At 51.7% G+C, this 17,850-nt stretch overlaps 1 pseudogene; it reads right to left on the reverse strand.

The window, feature by feature from the left end:
* Positions 1 to 560: 560 nt before the first annotated feature.
* Positions 561 to 17,850, reverse strand: part of LOC136303935 (zinc finger protein 345-like) — a 171,127-nt pseudogene continuing 153,837 nt past the window's right edge.

Here is a 17,850-nt window from a genome sequence, read left to right on the forward strand (position 1 = left end):
GAGACCAAAACCGGCACCAGAACTGGTACCGGGACCAACCAAGACTGAGACCACGACCGACAGTGCGACCGGCACCGGGAGCGCTTCGGAACCGGCACCGGGAAGGCTCCAGGACCGCGGCCAGAACCGAGACCGGCAGCGCTCCGGGACAGACCGAGACCGGCACCGGAACCAGCACCGACACTGGCGCTGATCCGAGACCGAGACTGAGACCGAGCCCGAAACCGGGACGGGGATCGGACCCGGAATCGCTCCGGGACCGCCGCGCTCGCTCCGGGGAGTTTTGGCCGCGCCTCCGGGCGGGACTGGGCGGGACCGAGCTGGGAGACTCGGAGCTTCCCAAGGCTGAAAATGACTCCTTTAGTTTTTCGAATGTGTCTCCCTTAGTATTTTACACAGACCAATCTGATTGGTGACAAAAAGACAAACCTCATCAATCACACTGGTCAGACCAGAGGGACATCAAGAAGAAGTCTCTCCTAGGAAAAGGAATGAAAAACAATGCTACAGTTTTTAGAAAAACACTCCTCTTGTTTACAGAAAATTCCCTGAGAAAAGAATTTCACAAAACCAAAAGATCTCAGGCACGAAAGCAGGGCTACAATCTCTCTTGGCTTTTGCAGTACAAAGAGAGGGAGAAGAGAAAATAATTAAGGTCTAATCAAAAGGATAATCGGCAAGGTGACTTCCCAACACGGAACACAGGGAATGTGGGTCACCGGGGCTCTGCCCAATGTGGCTCCTCCAGTGGGGGCTGGAGCTGGAGCAGAGCTCGAAGCTCTTTCTGCACCGGGGGCACTGGCAGGGCTTTCCTGATGCTGCCTTGGTTGGTGTTGGGTCAAGGCTGAGCTCTGTGAGAAGCTCTTCCCACACTGGGGACACTCTTGGGGCCTCTCCCCAGTGTGGATGCGCCGGTGGATGATGAGGTTGGGGTTGTGCCTGAAGCCCTTCCCGCAGTCAGGGCAGCGGAAGGGCCTCTCCTCTGTGTGTGTCTGCTGGTGTTCAAGGAGCTTGCTGCTGACCCGAAACCCCTTTCCACACTGGCAACACTTGTAGGGCCTCTCCCCAGTGTGGATTTTTAGGTGCAAGCTCAGGCTGGCTCTGTGGCTGAAGCCCTTCCCACATTCCCCACACTTGTACGGCCTTTCCCCAGTGTGGATGTTCTGGTGCTGGATCAGGTTGATTTTCTGGCTGAAGCTCTTCCCACATTCCCCACACTCGTAGGGCCGTTCCCCGGTGTGGGTCCTTTGGTGGAGGATCAGGTGGGAGCTCCGCCTGAAGCTCATCCCACATTCCCCACACTTGTAGGGCCTTTTCCCAGTGTGGATTCTATGGTGAAAGATCAGCCTGGACCTCAGACTGAAGCTCTTCCCACATTCCCCACACTCATAGGGTCTCTCTCCGGTGTGGATGCTTTGGTGGCTGATCAGACTTGAACTCTGGATGAAACTCTTCCCACATTCCCTACACTCATAGGGCCTCTCCCCAGTGTGGATCTTTTGGTGTAGCCTCAGGTTGGCTCTCTGCCTGAAGCCCTTCCCACATTACCCACACGTGTACGGCCTTTCCCCAGTGTGGATGTTCTGATGCTCAATCAGGGTGGCTCTCTCTGTGAAGCTCTTCCCACATTCCCCACACTGGTAGGGTCGTTCCCCTGTGTGGAACATCTGGTGGCGGAGTAGGCTGGACCTCTGGCTGAAGCTCATCCCACATTCCCCACACTCGTAGGGCTTCTCCCCAGTGTGGATCCTTTGGTGGAAGTTCAGGTTGGCTCTGTACCTGAAGCCCTTCCCACACTCCCCACACTTGTAGGGCCTTTCCCCAGTGTGGATGTTCTGGTGCTGGATCAGGTTGATTCTCTGGCTGAAGCTCTTCCCACATTCCCCACACTCGTAGGGCCGTTCACCTGTGTGAATCCTTTGGTGGCAGATCAGGCTGTTGGCCTGGCTGAAGCTCTTCCCACACTCGGAGCACTTGTGGGGCTTCTCCCCATCACGAAGCTGCTCATGGACCACCAGCTCTGAGCTCTGGCTCCATCTCCGGCCGCCTTCCCAGCCCAGCCTGGCTCTTTCCTCCTCACATCCTCGCCAGCTGCGTTTGCAGCCCCTCCTCCTCAGGGACCTCCGGCCCTTTTCCTCTCCGTTGCATTCCTGCGCTGTGGAGCCGCTCAAAACGGCCTCTACCACGAGCTTCTGCCGCGGGGATTTGTTCTCCCTGCTCTCCATGCTCGGCTCCTTGTCTGGGGGAGGAAGGACAAGGACAGGATGGGATTTGCCTCCGTGTCACAGGGAAGGGGAAGGAGATCCCCCGTCTGCTCGGTGCCTGCCCTCCCTGGGCTGCGGAGAGTCCCAGGAACCCTTAAAGCTCCCCCCTCTTCTGTCTCCCACCTACGGATACTGGGAGTGACTGGGCTTACAATGGGAGCAGCCACTTCCAGCACCGCGACTCCCGAACCCCCTTCCCGGCCATCCCGCCCCTCCAGCCCCTAACGGGGTCCCGGCAATCCCAGGGGTCCCCCCCCTCTCAGGGTCCCCGCTTTGCGGTTCTGGGCTCTCCTCTCTCTGGGCTCCCGCTCAGGGAAGCGGCGGCTCTCCCGGGCTCCCCAAACCCGGTGTTCCCCCGCCACCGCCGGGGCTCTGCCGACACCGGGACACCCCAAAAACACCTCCCGGGGAGCGCCCGATGTCCCCCCGAGGGGCATCTGCTGCTCGGCTTTGGAGCCCCGCGAGCTCCAAACATCCCCCCAACAAACCCCAAACCCAGGGACCCCCCGGGATATTTGGGGCGAGCTCCCCCTCCCCGCCCCCTGCGGGATGGGGGCGATGATCCCGGCGGTGCCGCCAGTTCAGGGAGCGCTGGAGCCGCCGCTCCCTCCGCTCGTCTTCTCCTCCCGCTTCTGACGCCGCTGCGCCTCTTCCTCCCTCCCTCCTCCTCCTCCCCCGGGCCCGGGCCCCGCCTGGGAGGGCGGGGCCAAGGAAAGGGCGGGAACTGGGACGGGAAAGGGGCGGGGTCAGGGACAGGGCGGGAATCGTGAGGGGAAAGAGTCGGGGCGAAGGCGACGCGCGGTCCTAAAACCGCCCGGGTTCGCTTAAAATCACCAAAATGCACCTAAATTTCTCCAAAAGGGCCTAAAATCCACCCTAACACGGATCAGGTTTGGCCTCAAATCACCCTAAGAGGCCTGCAATCCCCACAAAGTGGCCTAAAATCACCCAAAGGGCACTAAAAGCCACCCTATAGCCACAGGGTTCGGTCTAAAATCAGCCCGTTGGGGATAAAATCATCTAAAGGGGTCTAAAACCAACCAATGTCGTCTAAAATTGCCCAGACTGGTTTAAATCCACACAAAATGGCAAAAAATCCCCTTAAAACTCCTAAAAAGGGCGTAAAATCAACCCTGAAAAGACCTGGTTTGGCTTAAAATCAATGAAATGTACCTAAAGCCCACCCGAAAACCCACCAGATTTGGCCTAAAATCATCCAAAGGGGCCGAAAATCCACCCTAAACCTGCCCAGTTTGGCCTAAAATTACCCAAACCCGCCTAAAATCTCCGGGCCTGGGACCGAGAGCGGGACCGAGAGCGGCAGCGGAACCAGCCCCGAGACTGGCAGCGCCCAGGGACGGGGACTGAGAACGAGATTGGCGCCGGGAGCGCTCCGGGACCAAGAGCGGCACCGGGACCGGCACCGGGACCGGCACCGCCCGGAGACCGGGACTGAGACCGGCAAAAAATGGCTCCAACGGCACCAAAAACGCCCCTGAAGAGACCAAAAATGCCCGAAAAGTGACAGAACATGGCCACAAAATGGCCCCCAAATGACCCCAAACTGACTAGAAATGCCACCGAAATTACAAAATACGGCTGAAAATGACCCAAAGCGTGACCAAAAATGACCCAAGAGTGACAGAAAATTGCCCAAAATGCCGCAGGATGGGGGAGCGCCCGGAGACACAGAATTCCCAAAAAATTAAAAAAAAAAATCCCCCCAAAATTGCATACAAAAGGAAAACTATAGAAAAAAAACAAACTGAAAAAAGCCTCAAAATAGCTCAAAAAAGAAAAAAAACCAGAAAATGCCTGCAAAAATTCCAGTAATATTCCCAAAATTTCCCAGACTACCCAGAATTTCCCAAATTCCAAAAAAAGTCTAAAAATTTCCCTAAACACCAACAAAAAACACCCAGAAAATAAAATAAATAAAAAAAACCCAACAAAATACCCAAACCCTTAAAATGTCCAGAAATATTTTAAAAACCCCCCAAACTCCCCCAAAATTCTCCAAAATTATCTAAAAATCCCCCAACTCCTCAGATTTCTCAAAATTCCCAACATATTCCCCAAAGCCCGCAAACAGCAACAGAAAACACTCTAAAAATGCAAAAACACCACCCCAAAAGTCCTAAAAATACCTCAAAAATCCCCTCAAAATACACAAGACGTCCCCCAAAATGAAAAAAAATCCCTCCAAAATTCCCAAAAATCCCACGACCCCCTAGAACTGCCAAAATCCTTGAAAATTCCCAGAAATTCCTACACTTGCTCTCAATGAAGTTGTGCAGCAGGCAGGACTTGCCCGTGCCGTGCTGCCACTCACCGAGAACTTGAAGAGGATATCTAGGAAAAAGAATTCCCCAAATTCCCAAGTTAGGACCCAAAATTACCCAAAATTCCCACGCTTGGACAGGAAATTCCACAAGTTCCTACGTTTGGACCCAAAATTCCTCCAAAATTCCCCAAAATTCCTAACAGAGGCCCCAAAATTCAAAAAAAAAAATCCCAATAGAGCACCCAAAATTGCCCAGTTTGGACCCCAAATTTCCAAGAATTAGCTGTACAGAGCCAAAAATTCACAAAAATTTCCTTTATGGGCCCCAAAACTCCACTACAGAGATGCCAAGACTCCCCCAGACCCCCTCACATCCCATGCAGAGAACCCCAGATCCCCTATAGGGTCCCCCAGGCGCCCCCGGACCCTCTATCGAGCCCCTACATATCCCCTCAGACCCCCCTGGGGACCTCCAGACCCCCCCAGACCCCCCAAATCCCCCACAGGGACCCACAGACACCCCCAGACCTCTCCGGACCCGCTACAGGCTCCCGCTGACCCCTAGAGATCCCCTACAGACCCCCCAACCCCCCCAAAACGCCACAGAGACCCCCCAAATCCCCCACAGACACCCAGACCCCATTTAGGGACGCCCGGAGCCCCTTTACGGACCCCGCTGGACCCTCTACAGAGCCCCAGACCCCGATAGAGCCCCGAGACCCGCCCAGCCCCCTTTAGGGATCCCCAGACCGCCCCAAAGCCCCTACAGACCGCCCCAAATCTCCTGCAGATCCCCCACCAAATCCTCTAAGGAGACTTCCAGGTCCTCTCAGACCCCTATAGATCCCCTATGGATCCCCTATAGATCCCCTATAGATCCCCTATAGATCCCCCATTCCCCCACCGCAGGTCTCGGACACGCCGGAGCCGGCTCGGGGGACCGGGAACAACGATGGCGGCGCCCGGGAGAGCCACCTCTGGGTCGTCTGCGCATGCGCTGGACGGAACGCGCCAGCAGATGGGCGGGGCCCAAGGGAAAAGAGGCGTGGCCAATGAAAGGGCGGGGAACGAATGGAACGAGGCGGGGTCAGAGACAGGGCGGGAACTGGGAGGGGAAAGGGGCGGGGTCCAGGAAACGGCGGGAATTCTGAGGGGGAATGGGCGGGGTCAAGGGAACGCGCGGTCCTAAAAGGGCCCGGTTTGGTTTAAAATCACCCAAAAGACCCTAAAATCTCCGGCACCGAGACCGAGACCAGCACCAGAAACGGCACCAGCACCAAGACCGAGACCGAATCCGGAACCGAGACCGGCACCGCTCCAGGACCGGCACTGTGGGACCGACACCGAAACCGGCACCAGAACTGGTACCGGAACCGAGACTGAGACCGACACCGACACTGGGACCGGCGCCGGGAGCGCTTCGGAACCGGCACCGGCACCAGGACTTCTCCAGGACTGCGGCCAGAACCCAGACCGGGAGTGCTCCGGGATCGAGACCGAGACCGGCACCGGAACCAGCACCGAGACTGGCACCGCTCCGGGCCCAAGACTGGGATTGGCACTGGGAGCACTCCGGGACCAAAAACGGCACCGGCACCGCTCCGACACCGAGACTGAGACCAGGACTGAAACTGGAACCGGCACTGGCACCGAGACTGGCACCGCTCCGGGATCGAGATCGGCACCGCGACCGGAATCAGCACCGGGAGCGCTCCGGGACCGAGACTGAGACCGAGGCCGAAACAGGGACCGGGATCGGACCCGGAATCGCTCCGGGATCGGCTCCAGGGTCGCTCCGGGACCGCCGCGTTCGCTGCGGGGAGTTTTGGCCGCGCCCCCGGGCGGGACTGGGAGGGACGGGGAGGTTGCCCTGGGCCGGGCGGGACCGCCTCGGTTCGCATCGTTCCGAGGCGGCCACCCCGGTCCAGATGATCCCAGTCTCTATGGTTCTGATCCAGATGGTCCAGGCTGTGAAATCCCAGTCCATGTGATCCCAGTCCATGTGATCAAGAACTCTCCAAGTCTGATTTACTATCAAACCACATCCCACCCACCCAGCCCCACACAATCCCGATCCCAACATCCGCCCACAAAAATATCCCCAAACCAACTGTTCCATTTAGAGTTGTAACCCGTTCATTCTTATCCCATCCCCACTCACGTGGACCACCATGATACCCTGAGGTTGCCAGGTTCAGGTGACGACTTCTGGGATGTGATTCTTGAGTACTGGTATATCTAACAGTGGCTTCAGACCACGGCCACTCAGCTGGCTCCTGGCCATGGGAGTGTGGCAGGATACAGAGAAGTATTAATAATGTTAACATGGTTATTTTGTTTTCATGTCACTTGAAGTGTCCCCTCGGAGTTCTCCTGCAATAGCAAAACACAGAAAAATCTGCCACCTAAGGGCAGAACATTAAAACGATGGAATTATCCAGCGGGTATTTATCCGATGTTCTTTTCCTAAGGCATCAGATGCTATCCACGAAACATTATTCAGAGAAGTTTTCAACACAAGTGGTACTTCTCCCACCATAGGGAGGTCTACCAAAACAAGGTGTCCCGGGTCATGAACTGGATTTTTGGGATCATTTGGTCCTCTTTGTGAGGAGATTAAGCTCAGAGGATTTGGGCAAAAAGCAGTAATTTTGGGGCACCCATTTACCCCCCATCTTTCATTTTCACTTTGCACAGCTTTATGCAACCGGCCATCCCAGCCTCCCTCTTGTGGTTTCAGAAGTTGTTTTAAAAGACCGTTAGTCCTTTCTACAATTCCGTTAGCTTGAGGGTAATAGGGAGTGTGAAAAGTCCATTTTATCCCTTCACCTTTTGCCCATTCCTGTACTACTTTAGCAGTAAAGTGTGACCCATTATCAGATTGAATTTCCTGTGGTTTTGGGAAAGTCCCGAACCATATCTGCAATGCTTTAACAGTGTTTCCCCCTGTAGCCCTTTTAAATGCCTCGGCTTGAACTGATCCAGATGTAATCTCAACCCCCACTAACACAAAATGTTTACCTCCTGATTACTTAAAGGGACCCATGTAATCTACCTGCCATGCATCCCATAAGCCTTTACCTGTCCTCAAGTGTAGTGGGTCATCCTCTAAAGGATGTCTTTCTAGCCGTTTGCGACACTGCTCACGGGCTGAAATGCAGGTGTTACACATTTCTCTGGTAACGGGCCAAGCCCGGGCATGAGCTTCCTTGGATAAATCTTTTGTACCTGTGTGTTGTCGTTTTACATGCAGCCATTCTAATAAGTGCTCCCAATCTTCAGTGATTTCATCCTTTTTCAGAGGACTTAATTTTGCTAATTCATCAGCTCTGTTATTCCATTCTCCTGCTGGATTATCATCTGTCTGGTGAGAGGCTACCCACCCTACAGCAAAATTCCCTTGACTTGCAATTTGTAAAATTTCTTGCCACTTTTCTTTCTGCCACACTGGAATTCTGTTAACTTCCCAATCATTCTGTTGCCAGAAAGGCAGCCATTCAGTGCAGCCCTTATATACAGCATAGGAGTCAGTGTAAATACAGACAAGAGAGGTGTTTTGTGCCTCCCTCTGGAAAACACTCCAAACAGCTCTAAGTTCCCCAATTTGGGCACTGCCTTCCCCTTCTGTAATGATCCGCTCTCCAGAAGAAGTGTGCAAAGCTACAGCTCTGTATTTCCACACTTTTCCTTCACGCTTAGCTGAGGCCTCAGTAAACCATGAATGTGCTGTTTGCTCAGGGGAGAAGGGAGGGGCTATTTTAAGAACTGAGGCAGGTTTGTCTTGGCTGCTGTTCAGATTCTCTGTGTCTTGTATTGGTAAATTTTTCACAGCGCCTTCAGTAATTGAAAAGATGTTATTATAATGCTCTATTTGTGCATACCATTTCCTTACTGAGGCTCGTTGTGCTACCCCTTCAGGAGGTGGAGTCCCTGTGATCACTATTTTAATGACTCTAAAGGGACCTCTCAACACAATTGGTTGTTTTCTTGTGATCTTTTCTACTTCTATGAGAGCTTGGGTAACAACAAATAAGCCTTTCTCCCAAGTTGTATATCTTTTTTCAGCATCTTTCAAGCCACGGGAGTAGAAGCTAACAGGTCTGATTGGGCCTTCAGGACCCCTTTGCCATATATGTACTGACAATCCTGAGGTAACAAATCCCCATTCTACCTGAAAAGGATCTGCTGGGTGGATAGGGCCTAGGGCCTGATGAGCTGTGGCTTCAAAAATCAACAATTGTAATGCTTCTTCCTGAGAAGGGCTCCAGTCCCATTTTACTCCCTTTCTCAACAAATCATCAAGAGGTCTGGCAATAATTGAAAAATCTGGAATGTGTTTTCTCCAAAATACCAATAGTCCTAGAGCTTGTTGGAGTTCTTTTCTAGGTTCAGGCATCTTGATTTGATCTAAAGAAGTTAGGGTGTCTGGTGGGATGCATGTCATACCTCCTTTCCACCAGATGCCTCAAAATTTCACTTCTTGAGAAGGTTTTTGTATTTTTCTGAGGGGATCTGCAAACCAAGGCTTTCTAAGTGGGAAATTATTTTCTGTTGAACATCCTCCACTACTTCTTTTTCTTCCCCTCCCACTAAAATATCATCTATGGATTGGTAAACAGCTACAGTGTCAGGTTTAGATAGTTCTTCTAATTCTTGGGCTAAAGCATGGTGGGCTAAAGTGGGGGAGTGTCGCTACCCTTGGGGTAGACGTGTGAAGGTATATTGCTGTCCCTCCCATGTAAAGGCAAAACGGTCCATATCTTCTTGTTGTATGGGTATCATGAAAAACATGTCTTTAACATCTATTGTTGCCGTAATAGAGTGAGCTTTTCTCCTGAATTGATATTATTAATTCAGCTGTATTTGGGACCGCTGCTGTAAGAGGGTCTCTGTTGGCATTAAGCCGTCTGTAATCAACTGTCAGTCTCCACTTTCCATTGGGTTTTTTAACTGGCCAGATTGGTGAGTTAAAAGGGCTGTGAGTGTTAACAATTACTCCTTGATCTTTCAATTCCTGAATGACTGGCTTGATGCCATCTTTAGCACCAGAGGGTAAAGGATATTGTTTCACAGAAGTGATTTTGCTGAACGGTAGGGAAGGAGCTGTTTGTAGCAGCCTGATGTTAAGGCTGGGAGCTCCGAAAGACCAGAGAAAGCCTTCTGAGTCTTCCCATTGTCTCCCAGCAAGTATATCCATCCCTAACAAACTGTCAGGAATGTTTCCGATGACCATTTGGACAGCTATTGGGTTGTCTTCTCCGGGCAGTGTGAGTTTTACTAGAGCGATACTCATAGACTCTGTAGTTCCTAGGGCATTTAAAACACAACATCGTTTTTTGCTGGGAACAAGCCCACACTTTTGGGCGTGTGTGATTTTCAATGCACTGATTTGGGCCCCTGTGTCCACAACAAAAGTTATTAATATTTGTTTGGGGCCAACTATTGCTGTAATCAATATGTCCCCTGTTCTCGGGTCCTTTGTGAGCTTCCTCAAAAACATCCAGTCTCCGTTTCTTCGCTCACTATCGAGAAACGGAGTTTCTAGTTTAAAGGAGGTTGGTGTGTTTCACTTCCCTGAAGCGGGGAGAGAGCATGCTGTGTCTCATTGCTTAAAACCTGTGTTGGGGAATGTTGTGGCTGGTTGCCCAAGGCTTGTGGAAGAGGAGGTGCACTGGGTTGTTGGTTGGATGATTCCCACACAATAGGTTTGGGACAGGGCCAATTGGAAATTATTTTAGCCAATTTATCATACGGCAATTTATCCATTACTTCTCGTGGAACTCCCCTTTTCAGCCCTAGCAACCACAGCTGCTGCCGGCTGGAAATTTGTTTTCCCTTTTCTGGTTTTTCATTAGGAGAAGCAATGTGCCTGACTCCTCTGGGTTTTTCTGGTTTGTCCTCTGAGTACTTCACTGGTCCATATTTTCTACTGTAATTTACTAACTCCTCTGCTACCTCACTCCATGTCCAAAGTTTATAACTGCTGTTAGATTGTGTGCTAGGAGTTGTAAAAGGTGAGGAGTCAGTGGAGTCAGTGGAACCAGTTTGATCTCTTGTGTGTCCGAGAAATCTTTCAAGTCTATCTACCGAGGAGATAGATGCTATTGTTTTTTGAAGAAAAATTGCTGTTGGTTTAAGAGACTCTGGCAAACCTCGAATGAGGGGGGTCATAATCTCAGGTTTGACAGGCTGTTGCATTGGTGACTCACAGCCAGAGATTAATTTTCTTTCCTGTATCATTTGCAAGCATGCAGCTTTGTGTATGTTTTCTAGGAGTTGGTCTGAGGTGCCGACTATTGCCAGAGGGTCGCCCGTCTCTAGGGGGTTTAACCCCCCTGCCCAGTGAGCTGCACACTGTGTCAGGGAGCATGGAGCATGTGTGTTTCCTGTTGTTAGGAAAACTCCATGTCCCCAGTAGCCACTTGCTTCCTGTTCACTTAATTTAATTTGGTCGCCCCCTGTGAGGGAAACTCTGAAGACATACTCTGTCTCTGATTCACTAGGGAGGCGGGAGTATTCTTTCTTTAATTTAGCTAATTCAGTGGCTGTGTATGGTATTTCTTTGGTGGTTATGTGGGGATCATGATCCTCTTCATTTATATAATTATATTCTGTTTTAATGAGAGGTCTCAAGTTGGAATAACAGTGCTCCCCACAATTTTGCATGTGTACTAATTCTTTCTGAGGGTATATTTGTTTCATTTTGTATGTCTCCTTTCCTTCTATTTCTGTGGGTAAATCTGCAGATTTTAAATTTTTGCTTCGCTCTTCTGCAAGAGAAATCTGCAGCAAATAATTCTGATTTCTTTCCTGTTCTAATTGTTTTTGCAAAGCTTCCACCAAATTCTGCAGGGATTCTATGACTGCTTTTTCTTCACTCACCCGTTCAAAACGGGTTTCTATGGCTGCCGAAAGACAGGCCCCCAAAACTGAGCAAAGAATGGTTTTATTTCTGCCCAGTTTGTATCTAGCATCATGTTGCAAAGAATATATTCTATCTACAATGTTTTCAAAGTTAAACCAATTATTCTGTGCCCACCTTTCTCCGTCTGGAGAAGGTCTAGCACCATGTTTGCCTAGCAAAGCATAAAATGCATTCTTATCTTTTTCACTCATTTTGTGCAGGGACCAAAACCACTCTCAGGGGGTACGCTTCAAGTTACACCAAAGGCACAGCTAAAACTGTGTTTCCCTTTGCTTCCCTGGAATGGGCGAGGAGACCAAAACTGCCTGGGAGGTTCACCTTAGTTCCAAAGAGTTGTCTCCTCAACGACACCAAGCAGCCCAAAACACACAAAAACTAACTACAGTCCCATCTTTTGCACAATGAGATCCTTTTGTGAAATCCTGATGACAGGGAGTGCTATACGCCTGGGTGTGTACAGTGTGCGGGAATTTTCCCTCGCCCCCCTTGCTTTCTAACAGCGCTCACCCAAGTGGCGTGCTAGGTGCGGCTGAGACGAGGGTCCTTCCCCTGTTACAAACTATACAAAACCCGCAACCCCTCTGTCCATCAAGATCCTGACCGTGACGCCCATTTCATGTCAGGGTCCACAAATATATGCAGGGAACCTGATGGTTTGTTTTAGGGATCTCAGAGCGCAAAAGACACAGCAGGGAACAACTCAGTTTACTCCATCAAAAATGCACCTTTATTTAGTGCCAACAAATGCCATAGTGGGGAGAGAAATAAAAAATAGTAAGAAAGAGAGAGAAAGAGGGGAAGGGGATTATAGCTACAAACGTGGAGGGTCGAGTCTTCGACGCCTAACGATGCCTATAGACGCGATCTTCTCCAGTGGGGTGATCACAAAAGTGAGCGGGGGTCTCCAGAGGTTCTATAGGTTGGTCAAGGCGGGAAGCAAAGCAAGGGGCACAGAGCCAAAGCAGGAACCAGCTGTGTAAAGGCTGAGTGCTCAGGAACAAGCTGCAAACCGTACCTCCAGTACAGACAGCCCAGTTTGGACAGGCAGCCCTGGCTCAGTCCGCTGTGACCAGTTCCATTGTTCTTGCACTCCGCTCTCATGGAGATGCATACCAGTCCTCCGAGACTTGGCAAGCGTTCCACCTCAGCCAGGCCAGGGGCTGCTTTCAGAGCCTGGGGTCTCAGTCCTCAATCATTGGAGACAGTCGTGAGGCATATCACATCCTTGGACAGACTCTGACAGCTTCCTGTCATGGGCAGAGTGGGAGCTTCAGGCAAAAGCTTCATTTCTTCACTGGAGAAACTCCTGCTGAGTCATGAGGTGGAGAAATGACACCCAACAGACACCATGGATCCTCAAACCCCTCCAGGATGCCTGACTTTTCAAATTCCATCTAAGAGAGGAGACTGGGAGTGGCTGGATCCAATCCTAGTCCCAGATTTTGTCAAAGGTTTACGTATAAAAGACTGGACAGGTGGAATTGAACTGCAATGCAATTTGTCCCCCAGGATTATTGATTCAATACCAGATATATTTCCATAAATGCAGCTATGACTGATTCTGATCAGGATTAGACAGAAAGATTTATTTACACAACAGAGCAAATAGAAAAAAGAGAGTTATTTACTCCACAGTATAGGAGCTGTAACAATTATATAGAATATAGTGCTCTAGGAAGCAATTTTGAAGTAAACAGGGCCTTGTTGGACTTGTTTGAGCCCATTCCAGGCAGAGCCTCCTGCTCCATGAGGAACTGCCTTTCCTGTGCCATGACCAGGGCAGGTCCCCCTGCAGGAAAGGCCCCAGGCCAAGCCAACACAACGAAGGGCTCGGGCACAAGTGCAGAGTGCCGTGCTGGGAGCTGTGCCAGGGAGAGCCTGAGGCACCAAAGGCACCTTGGCAGCAGCAGCTGCTTCCAGGCCATGGCCAGAAGCCTCCCTTGGCAGCCCGGCCTGCTGGCCCCCACTGCACAGCTGCTGCTTCAGGGCTCATTTCTGCCCGGGCTCTGCCCCAGCCCGCAGAGTGACACCTCAGCCCTGACTCTGGCACAGCCGCTGTGCCTGAGCCCTGCAAAGCCTCAAGGTCACCTGCGCCTCCCTGGCTCTGGCAGCCCCTGGGGCAGGGGGGGAAAGGCCAGAGAAGGGGCTGGCTTTGGCTGCTGGATGTGGGCTCCAGCAGAGACAAGGAGGAGTCAAGGGAGTGGATGGAGTCCAGCCAGCAGCCCCTTCTCCCCATGCAATCCTGGAATGGTTGGGATGGGAAGAGCTCTGCAGTGCTCATCTCATCCAAACGCCTGCGATGAGCAGGGACATCTTTCACCAGATCAGGTTGTTCAGAGCCCTGTCCCAGCTGGACCTGAATGTTTCCAGGAAGGGGGCATTGACCAGCTCTCTGGGAAAGCCTGTCCTGGTGGATCACCAGCCTCATGCTCAAAAATTTCTTCCTTATCTCTCCGCATCTGAACCTCCCGTCCTTCAGTTTAAAAACAGCACCCTTTGTCCTATTGGGACAGGCCCTCCTAAAACCTTTGTCCACCATTGCATTCCCAATGAGCCAGGTTTCCGTGGCAATTGCCGGGACAGGTGACCCAGGTGTGCTGTCCCAGTGAGGGCTGCCATGGAACCAGTGCCCAGCACTGCCCCTTTCTGCCTGGCTGAGCTGCCTTTGGCCCTGGCAGCGGCGTTTGCTGCTGGTTCCGCGGCGCCTGAGCAGCCGGCGCGGCACAGGGCAGGTGGCCGTGGCACAGCCCCCAGCAAGGGATCCCCTCTGGCTCTGGCCACTGACACCAGCCCTGGGCAAGGGGCCCAGGCACTGGGCTCAGGCCAGTGTCCATGGCCACAGCCCCTTGCCATGGCCCCGGGCAGCTTGGGATGATGATCCAGCCTCACTCCTGGCCCAGGCCTGGGCTGCAGCGCCCTTCCCCACAGCCTGTGTGCACAGAAGCACTTCCAGGGCTCTCTGCATTTCCCTTGCCCTCACTCTTGCCTCACTCACACACCTCCCAACAACCCACCTGGAGCTTTGACTTGCAAGGAGTTCAAAGCTTGTCTGTCCTTGAGGAGTTGGTCTAATTCTGCCTCCAGCCGACTCTAAATTTTTGTTTATCGTACATCTTCGTTGGTGTCTAAAACATTCCTTGCATGGTTCTGCCTTGGGGAAGGGGAACCTCCTTGGTGACACCTTGGGCTTGCCACAAATTGAGGAGATTGTTTGGAACTTAGGAGGTTTTGATTGCTAAGAAAGGAAGAAAACCTCTCTTTGTCTGAGTGAACCCAGTTCTCTGAGCAAAGCAGCTCCCAGGTGAGTGAGGAGAGGCAGGATGGGGTTAGGGAATGTGGAGCATGGTTGTCCAAAGTGGATCAGACCTCAAGGCACAGCTCCTCTGACCAGGCCAGACTTCCTTAGGAGAGACCCTGGATCAGTATCAGTCACTTGAATGCTGCAATGACCTCTGCTCTCAAGAGAAAAATACCCCCTTTGAAAAGAAGAGTGTTGATTCCTTCGACGCTCTTTGAACTATTTCTCCATAACTCTAGGAAAAAAAGACTTCCTAAGGAACTGCACCAGGCCAGAAGGAAATAAAGGCACAGCCGTGGTTTGTCAGGACTTGCTTTCTCCTAATAAGCCCAGTGATGCATTTAGTGCTGAGCCCTGGAACCTCAGGGCCTGAGAAGAGATTGCACAAACCTTTCCAGGAGTCAAAGTCAGAGGAAAAACCCAAAGTGTCTGGAAGCATTAAAGGGTCACCCTGAGGTCCATCCCCAACACAGGTTCCTCATGGAGTCCTTGGAGGAGAGAATTGGAGGCCAGGATTGCACCAAAACCTCTCAGAGACTCAGTGTGGGAAGGAAAAACCCAAAGTACCTTAAACACCCTGAGTATCTCAAAGCATTAATGAGCCCCACTGAGTGTCAATGCACAGCTCTCAAGGGACTCCTTAAAGCAGATAATTGGGGCCATGATTGCACAAACCTCTCAGAGACTCAGTGGCAAAAAGAAGTGCTTAAATGACCCCGATTACCTTGAAGCATGAATGAGCTCCACCGAGTGTTGTTACTGAGTAAAAATCTCAAGGGACTGATTAGAGCAAATAAATGGAGGCCACGAGTGCACAAACCTCTCAGACTCAGTGCCAAAAAAAAGTCCTTGAATAAACCTTGAGTAGCCGGAATTACTGATGAGCCCCACTGAGTGCTTTTACTGATTGAGAATCTCAAAGGACTTGTTAAAGTAGATAATTTGGGCAACAATGGCACAAACCTTTCACAAAGTCAGTTTTAAAAGGGAAGCATCAAGTACCTTTAAAAACCTGAAGTGCTTTGAAGCATTAATGAGTGCACTGAGTGTCATTACTGACAAAGCCTCTCAAGGGACTAATTAAAGCAGATAACTGGAGGCCGTGATTGCACAAACCTCTCTGAGACTCCAAGGCAAAAGCAAAGCCCTAAGTCCTTTGAAAAGCCTGCAGTCCCTGGGAGCATTAAGGAGCCCCCAGGGCCATTCCTGACCAAGGCTCCCCAGGGACTCCTTCCAGCACATCCTTGAGGCCACTGGGATGGGAGGGGGATGCCGAGGGCAGGACAAGGGGCTGACAGTGCCCAGCCTTGCCGGGGCTGTGCCAGGAGGCCCCAGGGCCTCAGGACAAGGTGACTCACGGCCCTTGGTGGCACAGAGGCTGCTGTGGCCCAGGGCACCAAGACTTGGCTTCTCTTTGTCCCCACGTGTCATCACTGCCTGCAGTTCTCTGCTCTGGCTGGGGCCTGGGGACACTTTCTCTGTCGTGTCCCTCAGCGGGACCCAGTAAAACTTCAAGAAACTTGGGAGCTGGATTCTGACTTTGAATTCTTGAGAGGTTTCTCCAGCTCCCTCTCAGGGACTGATGTTCAGGGCCTCAGCACAAGCCTGGAGAGGGTCACTCAAGCCCTTGTGCCGTGTCTGTGCGGCTGAGCTGGGCCGGGCTCCTGGCACAGAGGCAGCTCCTGGCAAGGGCAGCGCTGCAGAGAGACAGCTCTGCCCAGGAGCAGCTCCTGTGCCCAGCCCAGCAGGGCTGGGGCACTGCCTGCAGCCACCCCGGGCACAGCACACAGGCACAGAGGGCTTCAACTCAGCCTGGGCTGGCAGCACGGAGCAGAGCTCACTGAGGGCTCACTGGGGGACAAATCCTCGCAGCGTTAGGAAGAGTCACTCGCAGGCTGGGGGAAGAGAAGCTGCAGCTCCTGCAGGGATCTCCTGAAGCTGGCACATCCCACAGCTTTAAGGCCCTTCCAGGAGGACTCTCAGCGTGGCTGCAGAGCAGGCATGTGGCCCCAGGGCAGGGCTGGGTGTCCCTGCTGCAGCACCCGAGGCACAGCACAGGGCAGCTCCCTGTTGCCGGGCTCTGCTGCAGGGCTGAGCAGCCGGGGCTGCAGCCAGGGGTGCCCAGGGCTGTCGAGCAGAGCAGGGTCCTGCAGCCCAGGGCGCTGCGCTGGGCCAGGGACTCTGCTGCCTGCCAGGGACAGCTCTCAGCTGGCCCGGGGAGCTGCTGCCAGCGCTGGGGAGAAGCTGTGGGGGGAAGGAGCCACCCTGAGCAGGGCAGGTGCTGCTGCTGAGAGGGGCTGTGTGGGGCAGGGCTGCGCCCAGCTCCAGACCAGCCTGGGCACAGCTCCGGAGGACACTTGCCAAAGGAAGCTAAGCCTGGTATTGCTGCAAAGACCAGGAGCTTTCCTGAGAGTGTTTTCAATTTCCTGCTTGGAGAAGGATGGGAAAGTTGGGGTGATGACAAAAACATTTTTGCTTTTGATGCATTTTTCATTTATTCGTACCTCTGTCAACTACTATTATGTAGTTATAAAACTATTATCTTTAATCAACTCTATTCAACTACTATGACTCTATTCAACTACTTTTATATACTTGTATTACTATAATCTTTCATTAACTCTACAACATTTCCTACCCTTTATCTTAGATTTTAGAACAATAAGCTTCAAAATATATTCCTGAAATACTGCCCAGTCTTATTGTCAGGAAGTGGACCTACAAGATGAACATTTTGTTTTTAAACCAGAGTGTGAGCAGTCAGAAAAAAAAGTGGCACAAAGAAGCCCTTGGACCTACTCCAATGGGTTGACCCAGGGGTTTGTAGCTGTGGATACTGAATTTCCTATTCGATGTTTCTGTTAAATATCCTAATTAATCAACCTCTAATCAATTGTTGAAATCAGGGGCTGGGTGTTCCTCATTCCCACTGAGACACCTGGAAGTTTCCAAGAAAGGTCTGGTTTTTACTTTACTGTTGTAACGCTGTTGCAAGGGTTTTTTTTCTCTTCTGATTATAGGCAAAAGAGGATGAGTGAAGCAGCACAGGAATTGTAATCACAGAACCACAGAACATTCT

Source organism: Chamaea fasciata, unplaced genomic scaffold (assembly GCF_029207755.1).
Source record: "Chamaea fasciata isolate MVZ Bird 193981 ecotype frontalis unplaced genomic scaffold, bChaFas1.0.hap1 SCAF_44, whole genome shotgun sequence".
Taxonomy (NCBI): domain Eukaryota; kingdom Metazoa; phylum Chordata; class Aves; order Passeriformes; family Sylviidae; genus Chamaea; species Chamaea fasciata.